The sequence below is a fragment of the Chlorocebus sabaeus genome, chromosome 9 (genome assembly GCF_047675955.1).
Source record: "Chlorocebus sabaeus isolate Y175 chromosome 9, mChlSab1.0.hap1, whole genome shotgun sequence".
NCBI lineage: Eukaryota > Metazoa > Chordata > Mammalia > Primates > Cercopithecidae > Chlorocebus > Chlorocebus sabaeus.
In genome coordinates this window covers 30011165-30030159 of record NC_132912.1, presented here as the reverse complement: position 1 = coordinate 30030159, position 18995 = coordinate 30011165, and the positions used below count along the sequence as shown (strand labels likewise).

The window sequence follows — 18995 nt, the reverse complement described above, 5'->3', positions numbered from 1 at the left end:
TGAAGATTTGGTTTGAGCATTTCTATTACTGTAGGAAGTGCCACGGCCAGTACAGTCTTAGAGTACTGTGGATAGGATGGTCTACATTATTGTCATTGATGCTCTTGAGCATCATTTGACAGCAACTCCAGGCATGCTCCAAATACAGAACTGGATGTGGCCTTTCTTATTCTGCTAAGCTTACAAAAATACATCCTGTAACTTATTCCTTTCAGAATTGTTATAATTACTGTAATGCTATTGAAGAAATGCTCAGAGATCTATTTCCAGCAGAGAAATGGACTTGAAGCTAATTAAAATTCTACATTTGCTCACTGGAAAATCTGAGCTCTTGCTGGATTCACCTTCCCACACTGTCTCCAAATAGAATACAAGTCACACACGTGTCGTGCAGCCTTAATCTATTTGAGACATTCCATGACACCACTTGAGCCTTCATCAATTTATACCTCAACCTCAGGAGAACAGGTACATTCAGGGACCTGAGATGTTGGCACAAACAGATGCTCATTAAAAAAAAAAAAAAAAAAAATCCCAGCTCATTGAACTGATGAGCTAGTTATCCTATGTTCTGAGCTCAGAATAGCAAATAAGAAGACACAGATCGAAGACACTTCAGCTGAATGTTACATAAAAGTCATGTCAAGGTGTGATGAATAATGCATTAGTGATTCCTTGATTTTCATTATGTGCTAGCTTGAGAATGTGATTCCTGCCTAGAGATTTCCATAATAATAACAATACTAATAGCATTTTTGCATTACCACTGATCCCTGTAGCAACTCTGCAAGATAGGTGGCATTTTCCACATCTTACAGATGTGGAAACTGAGGCTCAGGGAGGTGGGGTTGGTGGTGCAGCAGGAGTTGAGCTCCAAGCTGATTTGGTGGGACTGCCCATCATCAATGCTGGTCTGGAATACACGTGCCTCTGTCCCCAGCACCTGGGGCAGTGGGGCAGGTGAATCAGGAAGACACAGAGAGGCAGGGTTACAGAGAAGACCTCAATGGCCCAGGCTGATGGCATCTTTCCTGGCACCTTCTCCATACACTGGCCCCTCTGATGGCTGTGTGGATCCTGTGGACTGAACCTTGACTTTTACTGACAATAAAACAAAAAAAAGCGAAACACTGCATTTTTTTCCCAACTTGTGGTCAGTGGACTTAACATGCCACAAGATTCAAAGAGAAGTTCCCCCTTACTGAAAGACAAATGAGCAAATAGAAATGCACAAAAAACCCCTGCAAAAAGTCTCTGGGATGAATAGGAACAGCCTATCACTTACTAATGTGGTCATTTTTTTATTACCACTGCTCCAGGAGTGAAGTACTGTCTGGGCTTATAGGAGACTGTAAGGCTTCTCCTCTGGGGAATTCAGCTGCTAACCTCATCAATATCTCCTGAGCATCTCTCATGAGTCAGGCACTCAGGATTCTAAGATGAGTGAGATATAGTCCTTGACAATAAGGAGCTTGTGATCCGGCCTGGGAGATCCACAGGTGAGCAAATAATTAAAACACAGCGGGATAAATGCTCCAGTACTCAGATATATGAAATGCAAATGAGAAAAGAACAAAATGCACAATTCCAGCCCCAAATTCAAAGTCAGAGCAGGTCAAATGGGGAGGCAAGCTCAGCAATGGGATGAGATGAAAAGTGGGCTATGGGTTGTTGGGTGGAGCTGAGAAAATACCTCCAAGGCACCTGGGACACTGGTGCCCATTGTTGAGGCCATAGGGTCATTGCAAGCCTGGCCCAGGAATTAATTTAGAATAATAGGTTAAAAAGCCATGACTCATTCCCCCAGGGGTAGAATCAATTTTAATGATCAGTAAATATCTATCAACAAAACTGACAGAGAAGTGAAGAAATGGGTCAGGGATCAGAAAATAACGTCAAGAGACGAGAGCCATGAACTTGTCCATCATGGGCAAAATGGAAACTGCAAGTTCTATGCAGGAAAGAAAAATAGAGGCATGAACCAGGGAAGGACCCAGAGTTCTAGGGCACAGAGAATAAACATAAAGTTCGTCCAAGGGCCAGAGGGATGCTAAGGAAAAGGATGAGGTGACCAAAGGGACTCAGAACTACACCCTAGCTGGAGGTGCACCGGCCAAGATCCATCCTGGGCTGAAATTTGAATCACTGGGTCCAACGACCAACTCAGACAATTAATGAAACTAATTTCTGGTGAGAACTAGATGTCCTCCTTTGCACTCCCAAATGGAGGACTTGGTGTGCTTGTTTCAGAGAGAGTGTAGGAGGAGGAAAAGAAGGGAAACGACTCCACATCTCAGCAAGATCAGGGAGACAGAAATTCGGGAGGAGGTGGGGGAATGAAAATGACGGGGAACAGGTGGGCTAAATCGGTGAGGTGTGTGGGGAAGAAACTAAGTTAGGAGTGGGTGGCTGGTTTTTCCAAAGGCAAGGATGGTGTCTTAGTTGGGAGCAGTAAGAGAACTGATTTCTTTCCATAAGGCTGCCATGCAGTCCCCTCCAGACTGCATAAGGGAAAATGCAGGTAGAAGTAGCTCTTCTGCTTTCAACAAAAGGTGAATATTGTATGCACAGTGGCAGCAGCCCTATGGCACCTGGGAGGCTTTGTTCCTTTGTATTTCCCATATTTCATAATAGCCCTCTGTAAGCAGTTTTTTGTTGTTTTGTTTTTGTTGTAGTTTTTGTCTTTGTTTTGTGATGGAGTCTCTCTCTGTCACCCAGGCTGGAGTGCAATGGCATGATCTTGGTTCACCGCAACCTCCGCCTCCCGGGATCATGCAATTTTCCTGCCTCAGCCTCTGAGTAGCTGGAATGACAGGCACCCACCACTGTGCCTGGCTAATTTTTGTATTTTTTTAAGTGGAGACAGGGTTTCACCACGTTGGCCAGGTTGGTCTCGAACTCCTGACCTCAAGTGATCTGCCTGTCTTGGCCTCCCAAAGTGCTGGGATTACAGGCATGAGCAACTGTGCCGAGTCTGCAGTTGATGAACTTTCATCTTCACTTAACAAAGCAATGACAATGCAGGGAGGCAAGTTCCTAATGATTTTCCTTTATCAACCCCAAAAGAGAATCACACTCTTTTCCTTCCTGTGGCATCAACCATCTCATTGTAAGTCTTCATGAGCCGAGCAAAGTATTATGTGACAAAGACAGAATCCCATGAAGGCCCCAACCTCTTTAGAACAAGATGTGCAAGCTCTCAGGAGAGGACCCAATTAGTCCGGGCAATAGTCAGTCAGCCAATATTCTATACAAGCAAGAAGTTTAGCGTTTATTTTGAAGACTCTTGCAAAAGGACTTGGGTCTGCAAATACTTGCTGATTCTCTGAGCTAGACTCTATCCCCGGGATTCCCATGGCTTTAGTGGTGCCAACCAGAATTAAGTCCTGAGGATCAGAGTGAGGCTCTGATAATAAAAGAGAGCCACATGCAGGGGGCTAGAGCTCAGGACATGATTTGGCAGGAGCTCAGGAACAGAAGGCACCAAGCAATCCTGTAAGAGACTCATCATTGATGCAGCAAGTCAGCCAGACTCTTTCTCGGTTTGTTCTGCAGTCCTACAGGGGGCCAGCTGTGAGTCTTATGTCTGTCTCACACCCCTCCACAGGCAGCTTATGTGCCCTGAAATGCCAGTTTCAAATTATCCAAACTGATGTGGGTGCCCAGATGTGAATGCTATCTTGTAAGCAACACGAATACGTGGACACAAAAAGTTATCATAGAATGAGTATGCCATTGGGATCTACATGGAAAAACTAGGAGACTGTGGGTTTTATCAACATTTAAACCACACCCAGTGTGAATCAATTCCCTTGCTTATAGCTAGAGGTAGATTCCTTCCCTGGCATGGTCTCAGTATCTACCTCAAGAACACAGCTCTTGCCCATCTCAAAGTTGGAAAACACAGTGGTAGACTCAATATCTAGAACCTTAGTGTATCTGCAAAGTTTGAATTCTTTCCATAGTCTATTCTATTCTTTTTTTCCAATTGCTTATTGTGGTAAATCCATTATTTTAAAATTTATCCCAAAGCTCTATTTTCTGGCTAAAACTCATGGCCTACTTAGAGCATTCTGCCGTCTTTTCACTTTCAGAATAAGCATAATTTATTTAGGGATCTCTACTGCCACAGAATATTCTATTTTTCCATAAAACCCCTCCAGAGGTACCAAGCAGAAAAATAGTGAATCCTGAGTTGAAGTGGAGATGCTAAGCAGTAAGCGAGGTTCCTTCACTAGCGAAATGACTCACTCTCACCCTCAAACATTGCTCTTGTACCATTCTAGTCCATGCTCTGGTGAAAGTACAAATTATTACATGTCACAGGTTTGGGGGGCTGTTCAAAGATAGACAAAGCTGGGAACGTTAAAGCTCCTGATGCCAAGCATCCAACGTGCTGGCTGGGTGCTGTTATTCATCCTGCCCACAGGAAGGAGAAAGCTTCTTTGTGGAGGACTCTCAAGCCACTCATCGTGGGGACTTCCTGACATAAAACGCTGGGCTGGTGCTCCGTGGTGAGATTCTCTCTTGCCCACTGTTTCCTAGGTTTGGTCAACTAAGAACAACGCATTGGCCTGCCAGCTTCTGTTTGGAGGGCTTGGGAACTAGATGGGAGAGTGGGAGTGGTTGTGATGGTTTTGACAACTATAGAATTTCCCAGTTACTTTGCTTTGTCTACCAGCATAAGCCAGGAGGAGCTGGAGTTCCACGCCAACATGAGAATATTTGTCCTCAGTCCTTCCTGCCACTTTGTCACCTTCCTTGGGTCCCCATGCACAGCGACTCACCAGACAAACCCCTCCCCTTCTTCTGCTTCCTTGGCCATTCTCCTTTCTCCTTCCAGAGGAGCCCTAGTGTCGTCGATAATCTACTCTTTGCTTTTAGACCTAAAGTAGATAAACTTTAAAGAACTTGCAAAGAGTTTAAAAGTTACTTTAACTTTATATATGAATATATGGGTGTATATATATGTGTGTGTATATATATGTGTATATATGTGTGTGTGTGTATGTGTGTGTGTGTATATATATATGTATATATACACTTTTTTTTTTTTTTGCGGCGGGGGATTGAGCTCACTGCAACCTCTGCCTCCTGGATTTAAGAGATTCTCCTGCCTCAGTCTCCCAAGTAGCTGGGATTATAAGCACGTGCCACCAGGCCCACCTAATTTTTGTATTTTTAGTAGAGACGGGGTGTAACCATTTGCTCTTGAACTCCTGGCCTCAGGTGATCCACCCACCTTGGCCTCCCAAAGTGCTAGGATTACAGGAGTGAGCCACTGCACCTGGCCTAAAAAATATATATTTTAAAAACTTAGTCCAAAGTAGAAAAAATATTATAAACCACCATAAATGAAGAATTTCAACTGTTTTTAGTATTTTGCCTGTCTTATTTAAAACAATTCTCTGGCATCCAATTATTATGTCCATAGATAATTACGTAGGTATCTCTAAATAGCCAAGGACTTAAATAATTATAAAACTATTTAAAATATAGTTATTGAGGTTAAGGTGGGAGGATTGCTTAAGCCCAGGAGTTCAAGACCAGCCTGGCCAACATAGTAAGACTCTGTTAAAAACTAAAAACAAAAAACAAAGAACAGTTATTGCTATTATGAGGAAATTCAAGTCGTTGATAAAGTTATGTTTTCACATCTTCCCACCTTCCTACCTCCTACGCCCCTCCAAGAAAAATCTGACGCCAGTTCTCATGTGTTGTTATAACCTATCTTTATCCTCTCAGCCTTGTTTCTGACAAGAGCTTCCTTTAAAGACAAATTTAGGAAGAGATTCCATTATGTTATTAGAATCTCGTCCAGAATCACATCTATTTTCGAAAAATTTTTTCTTAGCTCTGTTTAGTGATCTCTTAATGATGCCAAACAACTGTCAGAAATCATATTGCAAAGCCTGTCATAAACGTACCAGTCAGTTGTCTTTAAGCTACCATGTTGCTACTCCTCCAGAGTTTTGATGATTTTATTTGGCCATGAAGATGACGACCAGCGTGTGCACCTGTGGTCTGAATAAGTCAGTGGGCCTGGAAGATTAATGAGCTTGGCCCAGGCTGGCTATGGGAGGCCCAGCCACGCACCCTGTTGTTTTCCAAGGCTTTGCCTGCATCCGGCTGGCATTTCTAATCCTGCCGTGGGGTTTGGCTCCAGTTCCCTCCCTCGCCCTCCATCTTATTTATCAATAACATGTGAATTAGAGCAGAAGCTAACGGACAGATAATGAGCTGGAAGCGACCAATCCTTCCACCTTGGGAGGACAGCTGTGTCCCAGAGGGCTGGAGGCGCCACATTCCCTACAGTCACTTGATTTTCAGTTTTTAGGGTCCTGCGTGTCGTGGTCTGATAGGACTTTTGACTGAATATGGAAAGGGATTTAGGAGTAGACAAGAATAAGAAGTAGAATGTTCACATTCTCCCCTCCTCTCCTCTCCTCTCCTCTCCTCTCCTTTCCTGAGACAGAGTCTCACTCTGTCACTAAGGCTGGAGTGCAGTGGCACAATCTCAGCTCATTGCAACCTCTGGCTCTGGGTTGATGCAATTCTCCTGCCGCAGTATTCCAAGCAGCTGGGATTACAGGCACCCGCCACCTCGCCTGGCTAATTTTTGCTTTTTTAGTAGAGACAGGGTTTCACTGTGTTGGCCATGCTGGTCTCGAACTCCTGACCTCAAGCGATCCACCCACCTCAGCCTCCCAAAGTGTTGGGATTACAGGCATGAGCCACCGCAACTGGCCTGTGCAAATAAGTTCTTCTCAAAAGTTCTGGAAGCAATCTGCAAGTAACTAAATAGTTCTCATGATGGTTTGGGAGCTTGATGTCCTCTTAGGGTATTTTTTGTGTCATTAGCTTCAGAAACAAAGGAATACAAAGAACACTATTTATCATATTGCTGGGCCCAGCAGTTGTTTGGGTAATAACCTCTAAACAGAAGATGATGGCACTTAGCTAAATAAGCACCCATCAGGTGGAGAAGAAAAATGACCACATATTCTCTAGCTGTTCATGAAGTTAATAGGGAATGTATGGACACACACATTCTTTTTGACCATTCTCACCAACATAATTGAGAACAAAACAAATCAGTCATTTTGAATTTATTTTGAAACAATCATGATTTCATGTATTGTGAATCACTTTTATACAGCAGAGCTGATGTGTATGTGTGTGTGTGTACTTTAAAAACCTTAAAATACAGAAAAGCCTTGCTGTTCATTAGATATCTGGCATCTGCTGCTCTATTCCAAGTGATTAATTCATCTGCAATGACTTCTTACCCCTTTGGATAAATCAGACAGTGTCACTGGCTACAAGAATGGTGGTGGTAACCCTGTATTCTATGAAGCAATTATCTAATGAACTCTAGATATTTTTATGTATTTCAGAAGGGACTTTTGAAAAGGTCTTCCAACACTTCCATCCCTGACAGCCATTAGTGGGGAAAAAAAAAAAAAAAAAAAAAACACGGAAGAAGCATCCACACTTCACACCCTCTATCCCTGATGTTCTGCTGGGATTTGACAGATGGAAACACAGCAGTAGTTTGCAAGTGACTGCCAAATGGGGCAGCCAGACTGAGCAGGGCGAGAAGAGGTGTTATTCAATTGCTGGAAGACAGATGCTTTTCTCCGAGCCTCTGCCTTCTCTCCAGTAGCCATTCGCTGACACTACTGTGGTGCAGTCACACTCGCCAGGTAGAAGGAGCTGGAGCCAGAGCCCCACCCTCACCACCAAGGGAAGAAAGCTCTCAGCTTCTTCATTTTGCAGAGGACGAAATCTTGATGCATAGTGGGAAAATGACTTTACTAAGGACATGGTACAGCCTCCACCTCCAGCACAGTGCTCAATCCGTCATATTTCCAATGATTCATTGCCACCATAGAACCTAAGAGGGATTTAGGATCTGTAAGTCCTTCTGTCATCAATGGTTTCTACAATTTGCACTGAAGAGGGAAAATAAAGCTCCATTTTGGTTAATGAGCATTATTTATTTGTTTTTTGAGATGGAGTCTCGCTCTGTCGCCCAGGCTGGACTGCACTGGTGCTATCTTGCCTTACTGCAACCTTCACCTCCTGGGTTCAAGGGATTCTCCTGCCTCAGCCTCCCAAGTAGCTGGGATTACAAGCATGTGCCACTACCACACCTGGCTAATTTTCGTATTTTTTTAGTAGAGATAGGGTCTCACCAAGTTGGCCAGGCTGGTCTCGAACTCCTGACCTCAGGTGATCCACCTGCCTCAGTCGCCCAAAGTGCTGGGATTACAGGTGTGAGCCACCGCGCCCCGCCAATGAGCATTATTTTTGGACTCTGCTTCTCTCCTTGGGATACAGATAAATTATCTGTCCGTTGTTTTCTTTTCTTGCCATGGACCTTATCCAGTTCCTGCCTTTGGGTTATTGTATTTCAGTATCTTATTATTTTTAAAAGAGAAAGAAACTGAAATTGAATCAGGGCCTTTATCTTGCTATCTCCGAAACTATTTGATTTAAAACCTGAACACTAAGCTGACCGATCTCTCTGCTTGCTCTAAGTAAACAAATGAATCAGGAGGCCTGCAGTGAGAACTCCTCCAGCTTTGGCTGAGACCGTCAGGCTCTGGAACAGGGGTGTGTTCTGGAACTCTTAGGGTGACTGTTTTAGCTTGAACTTCCCATGGGGAAAATGACTGCCCTGTTTTCTATTCTAATGCTAATGACCTGTCTTTGGGAGTTCGAAGCTGGATCAACCATCAAAGTAACTTCCTATTTCTAATTTTCACACTCAGCCTACTTTGCTTTTTCACCAGACCCACTCTCCACCTTCACTAATTTTAGGTAAAAATTTACAGAAGTCGGTTGGGCATGGTGACTCACGCCTGTAATCCCAGCACTTTGGGAGGCCAAGGCAGGTGGATCACGAGGTCAAGAGATCAAGACCATTCTGGCCAACATGGTGAAACCTCGTCTCTACTAAAAATACAAAAATTAGCTGGGCGTGGTGGTACGCACCTGTAGTCCCAGCTACTCTGGAGGCTGAGGAAGGAGAATGGCTTCAATCTGGGAGGCGGAGGTTGAAGTGAGCTGAGATCACGCCACTGCACTCCAGCCTGGTGACAGAGTGAGACTCTGGTTCAAAAAAAAGAATAAAAAAATTACAGAAATCCAGTAAGGTTTCAGATACCATGCTAGACCTTTTCCAATAGGAATGAAAAAGTAATACCCACCTCCCCGCCCCGCTTGTTCTCTTCCCACATTCAGAATTAGTTAAGTTGGGCAATTGTATTACAGAAAAAATGGAGAATTTTTTCTGGAGAATGATGCTTCAGTCTACTGGCCAAGTGGGCTTGTTAATACCATGCCCCTAAATGAGATATACTTTCCGTGCCATGGACAGTGTTACTGCTAAACAACCACAGGCCACCCTCCTTGAGAACCGGCCAAGAGTATGTACTAACTGGTACATTCTAAGAGATGGAGGAGTAAAGTGCTAGACGGTATTCAGCTCCTTCTCCCAGACTTTTTTAATTTTTATTTTTACTTTTATTTTTATTTTTGAGACGGAGTCTCTCTCTGTCACCCAGGCTGGAGTGCAATGGTGTGATCTCGGCTCACTATAACCTCCACCTCCCAGGTTCAAGCGATTCTCCCTCCTCAGCCTCCTGAGTAGCTGGGATTACAGGCACCCACCATCATGCCCAGCTAATTTTTGTATTTTTGTAGAGACAGCGTTTCACCACGTTGGCCACGCTAGTCTTGAACTGACCTCAGGTGATCCACCCACCTTGGCCTCCCAAAGTCCTGGGATTACAGGCGTGAGCCACTGTGCCTGGCCTCCTCCCAGACTTGACAATCAGATGCCGCTTAGCCTCTTTGCCTGGGGTAGAGTTTATAAAAAACGTGGAGAGGAGTTTGGAGCAAGACTCTATCTCACTAGCAGGAATAAGGGTTCCCCTACCACACTGTGTGCTTATTTGGGAAGAGTCAGGACTCTCCTCACCCCAAGTCTCTGGACCCTGAGTCTAGGGTTCGGTATACTATATTTATTCCACTGTAACAGGTGACAGCAGGAGCTCTTTAGCAATAAATAAAAATCTACCAACACTAAGACATCTGCTCTTCCTTTTTAAAAAAGAGAAAAATATCAGTAACCCTTTTAGAAAACTACTTCTGACTTCTCAGACTGATCTAACTTCTTTACTTATAAAAGGTAAAGGAGCATTTTCAAATCACATACCTCAGACTGGAAAGAGTTTGAATCCACAGTTTGAAAAGGCTTGGTGGACACCCCACCATTGTTTCATCCAGTGTATGTGCCCTGGGAAGTATTGCAGTTAAAAAAGCAAGGATGACTTTTGTTTGTTGGAACAAAGTATTGAACAACTTTTTTCATTAGTAGGATTGGATTTCCACCCAGGGTGGGTGGTAATTAATGATCAGGATTTGTGACATGGCTTTCAGCCTGCTGAATTCACTGCTGAAAATCCAAAGCTGAAGAAACTGGTGCACTCAAACACAGAACTTTCCATCTTCTGTCAACTGACATCATCCTGTAGGCAGCTGCAAACCAAAGGAAGTAAGCTCTCAGCTGGGTTGTCTAATGCAGCTCATTTCAAACTCAGTAGCAGTTTCTATCTTCTGCCCTGTCAGTGAATGCTCCCTTGGGGATAATGCCCTATATCGCTGACATGCTGGTTACATGAATTTGTCCACTAAGGGTGTGGAGGGGAAAAGTTCAATGTACAAAAGAGGCAGACAATGAGCAGACTTTGCTTCTAGATTTTTTTTTTAAGATAGTTAATCAATAGTGTACTCTTTGTACATGTTCCTTTTTTGAGGAAAATCCTTTCTTTAAAAAAATAAATTTTTAATGTAATTGTTTTACATTTAATTTAAAAAATTAAAATTAATTTTAATTTTTGGTGATAGTTTAATGCTGACAAAAGTCTTAATTTCCCATTTTCCAATGAGTTAACAGACATATACAGAGTTTTACAAATTTTGCCTACAACTCACCCAATTTGTCACGTAATTTTGAATTTTAACATTTCAAAAGACTTCATTAAACAAATAGACTTTCTTGGGGAAGGACTGGATTGGTGTTTGACATTGGCTAAACAAACACTCAGGGATGTCATAGATTCCCACTACGCAGATGTGTAGGGCATCATGCAGTTCATGGATTGGACATCACCTTAAACCCATGGGCACTATTACATAGAATAGGTAACTGAGTCATGGTGGATGCTAGAGATCAGGACTCTCTGCTCACTTGCAAAGTGGTTGGAGGGCCACTATTTTAGGCTCAACTCATTGCTCCCCGTCTCCACTGCCCACCCCCACACATGATTCCCAGCATACATCGTTGGTCTTGAAACCAGTTCCCACTTTTTTGGCTCTCAACTCACATTGCCCCTCTCTGGGAAGCTCTTTCTTCATCCCATCATGTAAGGGCATCTCATCCTTGTCAAGGAGCTTTTCTTGATCACACAACTTTCCTCCATCTCTGTCTTCTCAAAGCCTCTGCAAAACCTTTGCCTGTACTGCAATCTAGAATATCTTCTCTCTAGCTCGATGACAAATTTATTGGAAGCAGAAACCACGTATTTTATTTGTTACAGAATCTTTGAGCTAGAAGGAATCTTATGGTAAGAACGAACTTACCATAAGATGAATAAAAGATAAATGTAGAAATACTAGAGAAATGTAAAGACCAATTCAAGGTCACAAAATCATTTTACCTAAGCCTGCTTTTCCCCTGATGTCCCAATTTGAATCATACTGACACCCGGTGTATAAATCACACCAAAAGACAATCAAGTTACTCCTTTGAAATAGGGAAAAATATAACACCAAACCTGAGTTCATAAAGAAACCAAAAGATTAAAACAAGAAAGGTTATATAACTGAAAGAAAAGAAACTGATGAATATCAGGATACCTACTGCTCTCATATCAGGATTGTTTCTTTATTTTATTAATGTGATGGCAAACCAGTTTGAAAACAGTGACTCTATAAACAAGATGAACTTAGATCGAGTGACTATGATTATTTCCGGAGTGCAAATAATTGCCAAATGTATTCATCAGCATGTTCCAGAGAAGCAGAACCAACAGGATGTGTGTGCGTGGGTGGATGGATGGATAGATAGATAGACAGATAGACAGATAGATAGACAGAGATTTGATTTATTATAAGAAACTGCTCATGCCATTATGGAGGCTGACAAGTTGCAAGATTTTCGGGGAGAGTTGAGAATTCTAAGACCCAGGAGAGTCAATGGTATACATTCCAATCTGATGGCCAGCAGGGTTGAGACCTAGAAGAGCCAGTGTTTCACTTTGAGTCTGAAGGTGGGAAAAAGTCAACATCCCCGTTCAAAGGCAGTCAGGCAGGAGGAATTCTCCCTTATTTAGGACAAGGTCAGTCTTTTTGTTCTATTGATTCCTCCAACAGATCGACTGAGGCCCCCACCCACATTAGGGAGGGTGATTTGCTGTACTCAAGTCTATCAATTTAAATGTTCAGCTCATCGAAAAAACAGCCTCACAGGAACACACAGAAGAATGTTTGACCAAATACCTGGGCTACCCCTTGATTTAGTAAGCTGACACATAAAATTAATCATCACACTATATTTTATATCAAGTCAAATTTCTCTTTCTCACTTCTGAATAATAGTGAAGTTTTCAGATTCTATAAAATTTCTTTGCCTATTTGCATGTTTTCCTTCCTTCCTTTCTTCCTTCCTTTCTTCCTTTCCTTCCTTCTCTTTCTTTCTTTCCCTCCCTTCTTCCTTCCTCTCTTCCTTCCTTCCTTCCTTCCTTCCTTCCTTCCTCTCTCTCTTCTTTCTCCTTCCTTCCTTCCTTCCTTCCTTCTCTTCCTTCCTTCCTTCCTTCCTTTCTTCCTTTCTTTCCTTTCTTTCTCTTTCTTTCTTTTCTTTCTTTCTTTTCTTTCTCTTTCTTTCTTTCTTTCTTCTTCTTTCTTTCTTTCTTTTCTCTTTCTTTCTTCTTTTCTCTCTTCTCCCTTTCTTTCTCTCCTCTCTTTCTCTTTCTTCTTTTTTCATTCACTGTGTCACCCAGGCTGGAGTGAAGTGACAAGATCATACCTCACTGCAGCCTTGAATTCCTGGGCTCAAGGTATCCTCCCACCTCAACCTCCTCAGTTGGGACTACAGGTGTGTACCACTATGCCCAGCTATTTGTATGTTTTTGTAGAGATGGGGTCTCACTATGTTGCCCAGGCTGGTCTGCAACTCATGGGCTTAAGTGATCCTTCTGTCTTGGCCTCTCAAACTTTTGGGATTACAAGCGTAAGTATCATGCCCAGCCACCTTTTCTTTCTTATGGCTTAAACACCTATGTTTCTGACTCGTGCCTGACTTGTGCTAGTGCTGATGGACAGAAGTTTCATTTCATTTCCATGTAAAACCATGAATTGCGTTACTTAAATACAGATTTGCTTATAGGCATTTTAGCTTAAATTTAGCTGTCTCTAGACCCTGTATACTGTGGTATACAAAGAACTCTGCTGTCTCTATTGAGTAGAACAGGACATCCGCAAATATATTTGTTTGCCCTGAGAACTGTTTGTGGTCATGCAACATGTTGTTTAAAGATCTTTTATCAAAACATTTTACTTAGTAGAGCCACAAGAACAAACACATACAGAAAATCTGACACGAGTGACTATTTATAGAACCATTCCTTTAGAAAAGGACTGCTGAGCATTTGACGGAGGTGGTAGAAAGGATAAAGGAGAGGAGACTTGACTCCAGCTTCTGCTCTGACTCTAAATAGTTGTCTGACCTTGGACAAATCATTGTGTCATCTCTAGTGATTTCTCTGGCTCTAGAAAACACTACTTCTAAAAATTAGAGATTATTTTTTCCTTCTTCTCATGGTTAAGAAAAAAATGAAAGATTACACAAATGGAGATAGGAAAACTATGTGTATTTGGAAAACTCTGGAAATTTGCACCATTTAATTCCACATTTCAATTGTATCACCTTTTTTTGTTTTTGTATTTTTGTTTGTTTGTTTTTTGAGATGGAATCTTGCTCTGTCGCCAGGCTGGAGTGCAGTGGTGCAATCTCGGCTCATTGCAACCTCTGCCTCCCAGGTTCAAGTGATTCTCCTGTTCTCCTGCCTCAGCCTCTTGAGTAGCTGGGAGTACAGGCACCTGTCACCACTCTTAGCCTTTTTTTTTTTTTTTTTTTTTTTTTTTTTTTTTTTAGACAGAGTTTCGCTCTTGTTGCCCAAACTGAAGTACAATGGCGTGATCTTGGCTCACCACAACCTCCACCTCCCGGGTTCAAGCGATTCTCCTGCCTCAGCCTCCCAAGTACCTGAGATTACAGGCATGCACCACCACACCAGGCTAATTTTGTGTTTTTAGTAGAGACGGGGTTTCTCCATGTTGGTCAGGCTGGTCTCAAACTCCTGACCTCAGGTGATCCACCCACCTCAGCCTCCCAAAGTGCTGGGATGACAGGCATGAGCCACCATGCCTGGCCTAATTTTTGTATTTTTAGTAGAGAGGGGTTTCACCATGTTGGCCAGCATGGTCTTGATCTTTTGACCTAGTGATCTGCTTGCCTCGGCCTCTCAAAGTGCTGGGATTACAGGCGTGAGCCACTGTGCCCAGCCCATATCATCTTTTAAAATATACTTTCAATTAGGTTTTGTGTTGTTTGCTTACAGAATAATATGCATTTTTATTTTATTTTTTGCACTTTGTGAGTTGTCACAGTTTTCCCATGCCAATTTTTTTTTCAAAATAATCCATAACCTAAGGTATGAGATTAAGTGAGAGCTTTTCTCAGTGCTACCTGAGAACTAACTCTATTTTTCATCCTACGGGAAGCCGGATTTGACAGCTAATGGATCTGTTTTGTTCTAAAACTACCACCTGTTCCAAGGCACTTTTTAAGGTTTTAATCATCACCATTATGTGTGAGATATAAATATATATTCATAATAATTCATTTCAAAGAAAAAGGTAAAAGCACAATTACACTTAGACGTAAAAGATATATTTAAACAAATGTAACTCAGTTTAGATATCAGCAAATGAGGAAATTTAATGTACCCACTGACCCTCTAGCTATAAACACATTTGATATCTCTAAACACTAAAAGACTTCTTAGTGCAACAGAATTGTAGGCAATACTGGAGGTTATAATACTACACACAGCTTCCAAACAAGTGTCTACTAATTTCAGGAGCGCTACGCAGCAGACATGAGTGATCCCTTTAGGGGCAGCTCTCAGGTACACAGATTTCTTTTCTAGGCAGCGACATGTCGGTACTGCTGCTGGTACCTGCTAGCATTTAAATCTTGGGCTCAGGAGGCCAGGTGCAGTGGTTCAACCTGTAATCCCAGCACTTTGGGAGGCTGAGGTGAGTGGATCACTTAAGGCCAAGAGTTCGAGACCAGCCTGGCCAACATGGCGAAACCCCATCTCTACTAAAAATACAAAAATTAGCCAGGTGTGGTGGCATGTGCCTGTAGACCCAGCTACTCAGGAGATTAAGGCAAGAGAATCGCTTGAACCAGGGAGGCGGAGATTGCAGTGAGCATAGATCGTGCCACTGCACTCCAGCCTGGGTGACAGAGCAAGCCTGTCTCAAAAATAAAATGAAAATAAAATAAAAAACAAATGTTGGGCTCAGATTCAGCTCTATGCCTTCACTTACCCAACTTATTCATTCAACCCTTCCTCCAATTCTGTCATTCAATTAAGTCTTCCAAGATAAATTGACCAAAATAGTTCAAACCCGGTTTTTGCCCTTTGTAACCAAAGAAATTCCAGACTGATGTATAACATATCAAAACATAGCTGCCCTTTGTTCTACTCCTTTACCTTTCATGCTCTAGCCAATCTGTTAAAATAATCCATAGTACAAATTCACTAGGTATCAATAATGTCTTATCCCTTCCAGGTAACACAGATGCCTTTTAAGCTTAACTTCAGGAGGCATTTGCCTTCATCTGGGAAACCCCAGGTGGTCAGTAGTAAGGAGATTTGGGGCAGAGAAAAGGTATGTTCCATTGCTCTTTAGAGATTTTGGTATAAGTACACCTGATGCGAGTCTAAAATAGAGCTGCTTTGGTGAGAAGAGAGAATCTGTTTTCCTCTTTCCCTAAACTGAGAACAAGTCATGAAAGAGGCTTCGGGGGCCATCTGGGTAGCAAACATCATGGACAAGAAGATGCTGTTTGACCATAAGAGGGCAGTTCCTGGAAAGCGTGCAGTATGTGCAGGCCCGTGGTTTAATGCTGGGGGATAGCTCCCGGACTTGGGTTGAATAGGGGCACAGGAGTGGGTAATAAGGGGATCATTCCAGAGGGGAAATGGCTGGTAGAAAGACTGATGGGGCAGGGGGCCTGGCTCAGTGGCCTGCAGAGTGGTGAGGTTGGGGGCTGTCCTACTGACTGGGGGTGAGTTAATGAATCATAAGATTGGGAACTTAAATGTAGGAAGCATGTGATACAGGCATTTGAATTCGACAGTGGCTTGAACATAGATTCGTCAATGGAGAAATGTCATGATTGAAATGGGATTTATGTCAGATTGCTCTCTAGGCTGTGTAGGAAATCTAACTCTGTAGAGTAAGGCCAATGGAAGAGCCCCAGACATAAGACTAGTGCCAAAATTGCAGGAATATATTGGAAGGGATGGGTCAAGAGGATACAAATACAGGACTCAGAGATGACTCACTATTGGGGAAAGAGAGAGAAGGGCGGGATAGAAGTTGACTCAAAGTCATAAGCCTCAGGAACTGAGAGGCAAGTTCTCTCAGTGTTGCTGTTTGAATATGGGAAGGAGGGAACAGGGATTAAGAGAACTCAACACTAAATATTTAAGAAAAAAGATTCAAGTGGTGCTTTGAAACTTGGTAGTTCTTCTAAGATGAGAATTCCAAAAGGGAAAAGGAACTTTTAATTTTTTTTCCCTCACTCACTGACTATTCAACAAAACCACTGGGCAGGAAGAGAATTGGGTCTCCCTGGCCTTCCTCTAGGAAATATCTAAACTACTCAACTCAGGTAGCTCAGTAAGGAAAGTATTTTACAGGAGATTTTTTCTGCCAAGAGACTTATGTAGGTATTCTTTATCATTCTTGCTCTCTCTGTGGGAAGAGGGGTTGTTTGAAAAATTAAGTAAATGATGAATAATGATGATTAGGAACAATTGTAAAAGCAAGTAAGGCCTGACCTAAATTATTTTTATAACATATTCTCATGATCTGCAGAAACCATTCTAAGTTTTAGGCAAGGGAGAAAAATGTGAAGTCCAATTGTCTGGTTTTCCTAAGTGTGGAGTTAGGTATGAATGTATCAGACCCATCAATTATAGTTGTGATACACAGCCTCTGAAAGAAAATAAATTATCTTTCCCACTGCCCTCTATTCTTTCAGTAGGAGTAGCCATGTTGTGTGTCATGTGACCAAGCCCCCTCAGCTGATCAGAGCCTGGTGAATCAGCTGACCCAAGGGCAACCAATCCATGACCAGGAACCAGGAAGAGGTTTGCAAAGAAGGTCTGCCTAGACAGGGGCAATGGTGATTAAGTAGACCAATCAAATTATTTCTCTTGGAAATTTTTATTCTTAAAACTCAATAGAGACCATCTGAAAAAGTAACATCTCCATCACTTCAAAGTTCACTTCTACCTTTTTGATCTCTGTTGCCAATTCACCAGAAGCCCCTGTGATGATTACTATTCTTGATCTACTAACAAGTTCCCCCAGATTTCTAGGCTGGCATTACCAGCAGAGGTGGGTTTCCCTGCTGTTGGCTGGAATAGTCTCACTAAAGTCTGAGCACTAGAGCCTAGAGCCAGATTTGTGGGACACTTACCTACCTACCTTCACTACTGTTATTCCCTCCATGTCCACAAATCAAATGAAGCTCCCAGCTTCAAGGGCACACAAAGAAGACCAGTGTGGCATGTGACCTTCTTTTAGCAGCATGTACTTGGGAAGGCCAGTCACAACCTTTCTCTCCTGAATGTTGCCAGCATCAGTCCCAGAATCAGGGGCACCAACCTCCTAACTGTCATCAGAGAGATGCCTGCTGCAGCTCAGATACATCTACTTCAAAAAAGGAATGTACGATTGTCCTGTGACTTTTTATGTCAGTAGTGTAAAGGGGACCTGTTACCGTTAGCTGATCATTAGAGGAGCGACTCGTTCAAGATGCAGCTCTTTCTATCACAGGTATAATTTCATGGTCTTGTTGTCAGATCAGAACAATCATTGTTATCCTCAAAAGCAGTGAGCCCCACAATGGACGCTTTTGTCCAGCCATTCAGCCATTAGAGCAGCTACTTCAACTACCTTCACAGGCTTGATGGGTGAATTGCCTGCTTTACACTAAATGGCAGTTCTCTGATGCTGGTGTATTAAAGAAAAAGAAAGGAAGAAAGAAAAGGAAAGAAACGCTTCATCCTGCCCCAGAGAGAGTGCAAAGTGCCTTTCTTGATTCAGCCGTTTGCCTTCCTTCAATTCCAATCATTCTGTGCTGTGTGGTATGACAGTGACAAGGTGAAATCCCTGCTGAGCAGCTCTGAAATCTGTGAAGAAATAGGCTTCACACACACATTGTTTGGTTGACCAAGAGAAGCTACTGGAATTTCAGAGGAAAAGCCATACCTATCTTTAGTGACTAAATTAGAAAAAGTATGGAACGCAAATAAAAACTACAATGAGATACCACTTCATACCCATTAGGATGGCTGAGTAAAAAACAAAACAACCACAAATGTTGGCAGGGATGTGGAGAAACTGGAACCCTCCCTTCACTGCTGGTGGGAATGTGAAATGATACAGTCCTTATGGAAAACAGTTTGCCAGTTCCTCAAAAAGTTAAACGTAGAATTGGCATATGATCCAGCCATTCTACTTCTAGGTATATAGCCCAAAGAACTGAAAATAGTGACTCAAACAGATATTTGTGCACCAGTGTTCATAGCAGCATTATTCACAATGGCCAAAGGTGG

General features: G+C 42.5%; 1 long non-coding RNA gene across 2 annotated transcripts in view; it reads right to left on the bottom strand.

The window, feature by feature from the left end:
- Nucleotides 1-7094: 7094 nt before the first annotated feature.
- LOC103238069 (uncharacterized) overlaps nt 7095-18995 on the bottom strand; it is a 32190-nt gene continuing 20289 nt past the window's right edge. The window contains exons 4-6 of one of the 2 annotated variants that reach the window (XR_012093902.1): nt 10226-10548; nt 9001-9117; nt 7095-7897 (exon numbers count right to left, since the gene is read on the bottom strand). This is a non-coding gene — a long non-coding RNA (uncharacterized lncRNA). The remainder of the gene's footprint in view (nt 7898-9000; nt 9118-10225; nt 10549-18995) is intronic. The other variant, XR_005235184.2, reaches the window with a different exon arrangement.